Source organism: Anomaloglossus baeobatrachus, unplaced genomic scaffold (genome assembly GCF_048569485.1).
Source record: "Anomaloglossus baeobatrachus isolate aAnoBae1 unplaced genomic scaffold, aAnoBae1.hap1 Scaffold_66, whole genome shotgun sequence".
Lineage (NCBI taxonomy): Eukaryota > Metazoa > Chordata > Amphibia > Anura > Aromobatidae > Anomaloglossus > Anomaloglossus baeobatrachus.
In genome coordinates, this window is record NW_027445030.1 from 317,998 (window position 1) to 326,651 (window position 8,654).

General features: G+C 45.4%; 1 pseudogene; it reads right to left on the reverse strand.

Annotated features, from left to right (window-relative positions):
* Positions 1-5,887: 5,887 nt before the first annotated feature.
* LOC142286505 (U2 spliceosomal RNA) lies at positions 5,888-6,093 on the reverse strand (annotated as a pseudogene).
* Positions 6,094-8,654: the final 2,561 nt, after the last annotated feature.

Consider the following 8,654-nt stretch of genomic DNA (forward strand, 5'->3'; position numbering starts at 1 on the left):
CAGAGTTTCTCAAGGAAGCGGTGATGTTGTGTGCGACATGCTGGTGTAGCACGGGCACACCTTTCTTAGAGAAGTAGTGGCGACTAGGCATCTGGTACTGGGGCACAGCGACAGACATAAGGTCTCTAAAATCCTGTGTGTCCACTAGGCGGAAAGGCAGCATTTCGGTAGCCAACAGCTTACAGAGGGATAGAGTCAACCTCTTAGCTTTGTCATGGGTCGGAGGAAGTGGCCTTTTATTTGACCACATCTGAGGGACAGAGATCTGGCTGCTGTGTGTAGACGGTGTTGAGTAGGGTGTCCCTGGAAAAATGCAGGTTTGTGAGGAAAGTGCAGGCGGAGACATGATGTTGCCTTCATCCAACGTTGGTGCTATCGATGTCTGAGAGAGCTGTACACACTCACTTGTTTCCCCTTCCAAACCAACTGACGACCTTACAAGCAAACTGCCTGTTGCGGTTACAGTGGTGGAAGTTTGGCGTGGAAAAACAGGTGTGACAGCTGTCCCCACAGTCCTAGAAGATGAAGAGCGCGCGGATGCACTGGAAGGGGCGGGCGGTGGATGGTTCGCTCTTGCAGCATTGCAGCACAGTGAGCTTCCCACCGGGACCTATGATATTTATTCATGTGACGATTCATGGAAGAAGTTGTCAAACTGCTGAGGTTTTGACCTCTACTAAGAGAATCATGACAAATTTTACATATCACATGATTTGGGCGATCTTTTTCTATGTCAAAAAAGGACCAGGCTAGGCAAGGCTTAGAGGCCATGCGACCTGTTGATCCACCCCGAATAATGCTCATAGGCAGAGTGGTGGCTGAGGATGCAGTTGTAGACGTGCTACCAGTGCTCCGACTCTGTCCAGGAAGGCGCAAGGTAACTTCGTCGTCGGTTGCATCCTCCTCCACCGCCTCTGTTGACCTCCTCGAGTGCCTGACTGGGGGTTGACAGTAGGTGGGATCTAGAACTTCATCATCAATTGTTGTGTTTGCACTCCCCTCCCCCTCAGACCGAGCCTCTTCTTGCCCTGACCGAATATTTAAGTTGTCATCCCAATCGGGTATCTGCGTCTCATCTTCATCAGTATGTTCCTCATTGTCTATAACCACAGGTGTTACAGTTTGTGACAAAGGGTCAACATTATGCTCAGAAACTTGGTCCTCACGGCCTGAATCAGAGTCACAAAGGTTCTGGGCATCACTGCAGACCATTTCCTGTTCTGTACTCACTGTAGCTTGGGAGCAGACCTCTGATTCCCAGGCTATAGTGTGACTGAACAGCTCTGCAGACTCAGCCATCTCAGTTCCACCATACTGTGCAGGGCTGATGGAGACTTCAGAGCTGGGAGAAATCAAGTGTGATTGGGATGACAACTCAGAGGACTGGTGTTTTTTGGATGCGGTACTTGAAGTGGCTGAGAGGGCACTTGTTGGACCACTTGAGATCCATTCAAGCATTTTCCTTTTTTGCCCATCATCTACCTTTCTTCCTGTTGTTCGTGTCCGTAAAAAAGGGAGCACATCGGATTGTCCACGGTAAGTAGTAGACATCTTACTTTTGCTGGTAGATGGTCTATCTTCAGCAGATGATAATGGAGCTTTGCCACTTTCCCCACAGACAAAACCTTTTTTGCCTTTTCCACCACGCCTCTTCCCCTTTCCACCAGCATCTGTCATTTTGCCACTCATGTTGATTGCGACAAGATTGTGGACTGAAAATGTGGTAGTAAAAATTGAGAGGTGGTGAAGATTGCAGTGGTGGTCTAGCTTTATTAACAGCAGAATAATAAAGAATAAATATCCCTGACAATGCAACTTAGTTATAATGAGTTGGAGTGTGCAACGCAGGCAGATGCGCTCTGCAAATGTCTTGGCACTAGTGGGACTATAGCAAAGTCCAATAGCCACGTATAGGATGCCACTAGGTACACTGAGTGTTTGCTAGTATAATGGCTAAGTTAAAATTAGTTGGAGTGTGCAACGCAGGCAGATGCGCTCTGCAAATGTCTTGGCACTAGTGGGACTATAGCAAAGTCCAATAGCCACGTATAGGATGCCACTAGGTACACTGAGTGTTTGCTAGTATAATGGCTTACTTATAATTAGTTGGTGTGTGCAACGCAGGCAGATGCGCTCTGCAAATGTCTTGGCACTAGTGGGACTATAGCAAAGTCCAATAGCCACGTATAGGATGCCACTAGGTACACTGAGTGTTTGCTAGTATAATGGCTTACTTATAATTAGTTGGAGTGTGCAACGCAGGCAGATGCGCTCTGCAAATGTCTTGGCACTAGTGGGACTATAGCAAAGTCCAATAGCCACAGATAGGATGCCACTAGGTACACTGAGTATTTGCTAGTATAATGGCTTACTTATAATTAGTTGGAGTGTGCAACGCAGGCAGATGCGCTCTGCAAATGTCTTGGCACTAGTGGGACTATAGCAAGGTCCAATAGCCACGTATAGGATGCCACTAGGTACACTGAGTGTTTGCTAGTATAATGGCTTACTTATAATTAGTTGGAGTGTGCAACGCAGGCAGATGCGCTCTGCAAATGTCTTGGCACTAGTGGGACTATAGCAAAGTCCAATAGCCACGTATAGGATGCCACTAGGTACACTGAGTGTTTGCTAGTATAATGGCTTACTTATAATTAGTTGGAGTGTGCAACGCAGGCAGATGCGCTCTGCAAATGTCTTGGCACTAGTGGGACTATAGCAAGGTCCAATAGCCACGTATAGGATGCCACTAGGTACACTGAGTGTTTGCTAGTATAATGGCTTACTTATAATTAGTTGGAGTGTGCAACGCAGGCAGATGCGCTCTGCAAATGTCTTGGCACTAGTGGGACTATAGCAAAGTCCAATAGCCACGTATAGGATGCCACTAGGTACACTGAGTGTTTGCTAGTATAATGGCTAAGTTAAAATTAGTTGGAGTGTGCAACGCAGGCAGATGCGCTCTGCAAATGTCTTGGCACTAGTGGGACTATAGCAAAGTCCAATAGCCACGTATAGGATGCCACTAGGTACACTGAGTGTTTGCTAGTAAAATTGCTTAGTTTAAAAAAGTTGGAGTGTGCAATGCAGGCAGACGTGCTCTGCAAATGTCTTTGCACTAGTGGGACTATAGCAAAGTCCAATAGCCACAGATAGGATGCCACTAGGTACACTGAGTTTTTGCTAGTATAATGGCTTACTTATAATTAGTTGGAGTGTGCAACGCAGGCAGATGCGCTCTGCAAATGTCTTGGCACTAGTGGGACTATAGCAAGGTCCAATAGCCACGTATAGGATGCCACTAGGTACACTGAGTGTTTGCTAGTATAATGGCTTACTTATAATTAGTTGGAGTGTGCAACGCAGGCAGATGCGCTCTGCAAATGTCTTGGCACTAGTGGGACTATAGCAAGGTCCAATAGCCACGTATAGGATGCCACTAGGTACACTGAGTGTTTGCTAGTATAATGGCTTACTTATAATTAGTTGGAGTGTGCAACGCAGGCAGATGCGCTCTGCAAATGTCTTGGCACTAGTGGGACTATAGCAAGGTCCAATAGCCACGTATAGGATGCCACTAGGTACACTGAGTGTTTGCTAGTATAATGGCTTACTTATAATTAGTTGGAGTGTGCAACGCAGGCAGATGCGCTCTGCAAATGTCTTGGCACTAGTGGGACTATAGCAAGGTCCAATAGCCACGAATAGGATGCCACTAGGTACACTGAGTGTTTGCTAGTATATATGGCAAAATTATAGATGGAAAGGGAGAAGGGGAGGGGGGGAGAGAGGAGGCTGTAATTGACTACAAGGGTATGAGTTATGAGTGATCATAGGGATAGTGTTACATAAGTGGAAATACCTATGGAGGACCGGATGTGTAAGCGCATACCTTATACAAACCTATAGAGTGCTGATGGGTGAGAGTGTGATGTTAGATATAAGACATCCTATAGTGAATAGTGAGCCGTAATCAAGTGCAACAGGGATATTTCACGTGACTATGGGAACATGGAAGGTAAAGAAAGGGGAGAAAAAACTGTTAGACAAGGTAATCAGACATAATGTAACCAGTTGATCAGACATGACAAACATGACAAATAAAAAACAAGGAAGAATGGAACTCCATACATAGTGGAACCATATATAGTGTGAACACGAAAAAGAACCGGGCGTTAGAAAAAATGTGCACGGCCCAATGAATCAAGTCGGTTCTTCATATTCATGGTTTAAGCCCTTGGGTTCCAACGTGCCCAGAGTATATATCCAGAAAGATTCCCTTTCTTTGAGCTTCCTAATTCTATTGCCTCCTCTGCGTATGGCTGGGACATGTTCGATGACTTGGAATCTTAATTGGGCCACTGTGTGATTATGCGTCACAAAATGGTGTGGGACTGGTAATAGAATCTGCTTACAATGTATTGTTGACTTGTGCTTAGCACAAAAAAAGGGAATCTTTCTGGATATGTACTCTGGACACATTAAAACCCAAGGGCTTAAACCGTGAATATGAAGTACAGACTTGATTCATTGGGCCGTGCACCATGTCACCATGTGTGCAATTGCATTGTCCAATGGCTCACAATGGTTATGCGTTTTCATTGGATGGATAATCGAAGCCATGTTTTTTTCCTTTCTCTTGGGTTTGTTGTGTGAGTAGCCTATAGGATTAAGTTAGTTACCGCAGGCAGTGGATTTAGCTTCCTGTCTTTGGTCCAGTGGTAGATTGATTGTTTGGTCTATGAGCTGTTATGGGTTTTAATCCAGGTGAATGCCCATGGGCTGCCTATAACTGTGTGAAATATGTAGTTTTACTGGGCTGGGATGAGAGAATCCATCGAAGCATGGTGTAGGGATTGTGGTTCCTGTGTGCTAAGAAGAAAGGCTAGCACCAGCCAGAAAGCCCCATTACAGCCAATAATCAACCGCTAGCCGCTGGAACTCGTTGCTCTAGATCATGTCAAACTCTCACCAAGCAGGAATAGATACATTAGCCCACCATCCCACCCAAAGAGCAACTTCTGCTGCGCAGCTGGCTTTCTAGGCAGCAGCGCTATTGTGATGTCAGCGGGGGACATTGTGACAAGCCAGTGTTCCGTCACTTCATGTTGTGCACTGTTCAAACGGAAAATACATCAACAGGCAGACTACAGAAAAGCTTACTGACAAAGGATAGAGAGGGGCTTTCTCAGAGGGCTTTTTACAGTTTGTCTATTCCCAATTAGCCGTTTAAGTATGCTTAATGAAAGTACTAATTCTTTCATAGGCCGCCCATTCTTAGTATTTGACGTTCCTTATATTGCGGTATCAGGCTTCGCAGCAGGTTGCAAAACATTCATCACCCATGACTGTCCCCAATTGGGCTCAGAAGCTAAATGTCTATCATGACCTCTCTTTTTGAAAGTCCAAGAGCAAGCAAACTCTTCCTCCAGGAGAGGGAGCCAACAGATCACTAAAGACATCATCATTGCTCAAAGAAAACACCGAAAAACAATGGAAGCTTTAATTGGAGTGGAATCTGATAGACAGCACCTGATGCCAAGTCTGCATCTTCTAACACCTGCAGTCACTGCAGCAGCTGAATCCAATGTGTCCAAAAGGGATCTATTCTATTCAATTGCAAATGATCTAGATAAGACTGAGAATAAGATACTGCACGGGACATAGCAGAGTTGGTCAAGTTGAGTGGAGATGAGTTTGCTATTTGGCACAGCTTTTGCATCAATAAAGCAAGTAAAAGGTGTGAAAGATAAAAAAAAAGGGTGAAAGTGTGAAAAGTGAATTGGCCAAATTGAGGTGCATATAAAGTTTTTGCTTTCTTTCAATTCACTAATGAGGCTCATTTGAATCAGGTGAATTGAGTTCTGCTTTTGGAAACTCGGTTAAGAAGGGGTGCACCGGTCCTGGAGGTACTGCAATACCAGGTCAATGCGTGGAGTGGACAGAGCAAGATTTTTTCCATCTCCTTGTTCTAAAAATCCATTTAATATATGGTCCCTAGAGAGGGGACGTATCAGATATTAAACTGATAAGAACAGATTTAATTTTTTTTTTTTCTGTTTATCAGTAGGACTTCAAAATAACAAAGGTGATCGCCTCCCGTTGCCTGGGAACCGTCCAGGCACAAGAGGGCTATGTGTCACCAGAAGGCGCACACACTCCCTCAAGGCCGGCAGACGTGCAATCCCAGGCACCTTCCAGTACCGACCAAGGTAGCGTCCTCCGAAACTACACTTGATCTTAGCCAAAAGGCTGAGAAGCTATAACCCGAATTGGTTACGGCCTTGAGTGGCACCCTGGCCTATACCGGACACATCTTAGGGAGAGGGAGACAAACCCACGCCTACAGAAGACATTTTGTCACCCAAGCCAAACCCTTGAAAAGGCTGTTTTGCAGAGCAAAAACAAGGAGAATGGTACTTTTTGCAGCCGCCGCCCACTGCAATGAATCTGAATAACTCCTCCTTTTGGGCACAAGCACCTCCCCTCCCCCTTGCAGTCTTTCCAATTCATGATACAAAAAGACGGACGGACAGGACAGGACAGGACCATCTGCCTGACTTTCCGTCACTGCCACCCTTTGCCATCCTTGCCCGTAGAAAGCCCTTTCATCATCCCCAAACCCTAATCTTTTCCCTTCCCTTCCCAGCTGCGTCTCACTCCCTTTCATTAGGAAGTGAGCGCAGCCTTTTCTCCGTTCTGCACATGCGCGACGTTAAACACAAATGCGCAGGCGTGCGTTCCATTAGCCTCACTGCATTCCACTCCCATACAGGAAGTGGGCACAGCTATTACTACGGTCGCACATAAAAGAACCCACGGCCACCACTGCACATAGCTGACTCCACCACAGGACACCCACTTCTACACCAACGCAGGTAAGACAGGATCGGCACCTCTATGCTCCCGTTACAATCAGGCTCAGTCATCATGTGATAACGCTCTCAACTCTTTAGTTGCAGGCTCCCCTTGCTTCACCTCCACTGGCTGTGCTGCCATTTCCTCTCCCACCTGGAAGTTATACTTTATTCCACTATTTTCCTGTTTCTCTCTTCCCCCTTTTCCCATAACCTACTTTTATCTGCATTTGTGGGGTATCTATATGCTATTTACATCATAGTTTTATTCATTAATATGGAAGGGAAGAGTGCCCATGAGAGTGTTGAACTGCGGAGAGCAAAAGATTAAGCTGCTCCGATTTGCCACCATTGATAAGCTGTTCTCAGTAGATACACATGCTATCCAAACAGCAGCATCCACCATTGCTTCAGCCCACCCATTCAGTGACAGCTCACCAAGTCAGCCAGAGGAGTGGTGTAAGGAATTACACGTAGGCACTGACTCCACACCTTCACATCACAAGAAGGGGGTCTACAGGCTAGTGCAAGAATACGAGCAAGTCTTCAGCAAACATCCGCTAGACTTTTGAAAAATAAAAGGGGTCAAACACTACATCCCCACAAGTGCACACCCACCCATCAAAGAGAGATATAAGCCAAATCTACCTGCACATTACCAGTGTACCAAGGACATGTTGAGCAACATGAAGGAGGCTGGGGTTATCCGTGACAGTTGTAGCCTCTGGGCAGCTCCGTTGGTCCTGTTAAAGAAGAAGGACAGCACCACTCCCCTGTATTGAGGAATAGCTAGCTGCATTGACAACTGCAAATTATTTTTCTACCCTTGATCTCACTAGTCACTATTGGCAAGTGTCCGTTGCTGAGGCAGACCGGAAGAAGACCGCCTTTGCCACCCCGATGGGTCTCTGCGAGTTCAAAAGCATGCCCTTCGAGCTGTGCAATTTGCCAGGAACCTTCCAGAGGCTGATGGAATGCTGCTTGGGACACCGAAACTTTGAAACGGTACTGCTATACCTTTATGATGTTATTGTTTATTCTAACGCAAACAAGATTTTAGGGTGTATAAAAAGGGAGATTAGATCCGATGATCCCAACGTATTGTTACCCCTCTATAAATCACTTGTAAGGCCACATCTGGAATATGGGGTAAAGTCCTGAGCAGGTTGATAACCATTGGTTTGAGCATGGTAGGGTGTAGTACGCATCTTCCTGCATCGGTAAAAGCTGCAGAAGTCCTTGAAGATTTCCGCTTCAAAGGCAGTGCCTTGATCTGTGAGGACTCTCTCTGAGTAGCCATGAGGTCTGCATAAGTGTGCTTGGAAGACCTTCGCTGCAGTATGGGCCATTAGATCTTTGACTTGTACCACAACCATAAATCTCGAGTAGTTGTCTACCATCGTAAGTGCATACGTGAGCTCACCTCGATATTCTGCAACAAAACTCCCTTTTTCGATTTCAGTTTCAGCAAACACTCCTCTTCCTGTAGAAAATATTTATCATTACCTAAGACAGTCATTCTAATGCATGACAATATTAAGGCAATTTAGTTAAAACTTGTTTTAACTCACCTTTAAGGGGATTGATGTATTTCATGGTCAATCCAGGTTTGTCAGTGATGGCACTGACATAATGTATGGCGTCTTTTTCGGGCGTTATCCTTTGCCTTTTCATTGTGAAAATCCAGTTGCCTATATCAAAGCAAATTCTACTACTTGTAAAGTATGCAGAAAATGAAATGTAGAACATATAACATCAACTGCTTAGGAACGCATCATAGGTTAGTACTTAAAAGGA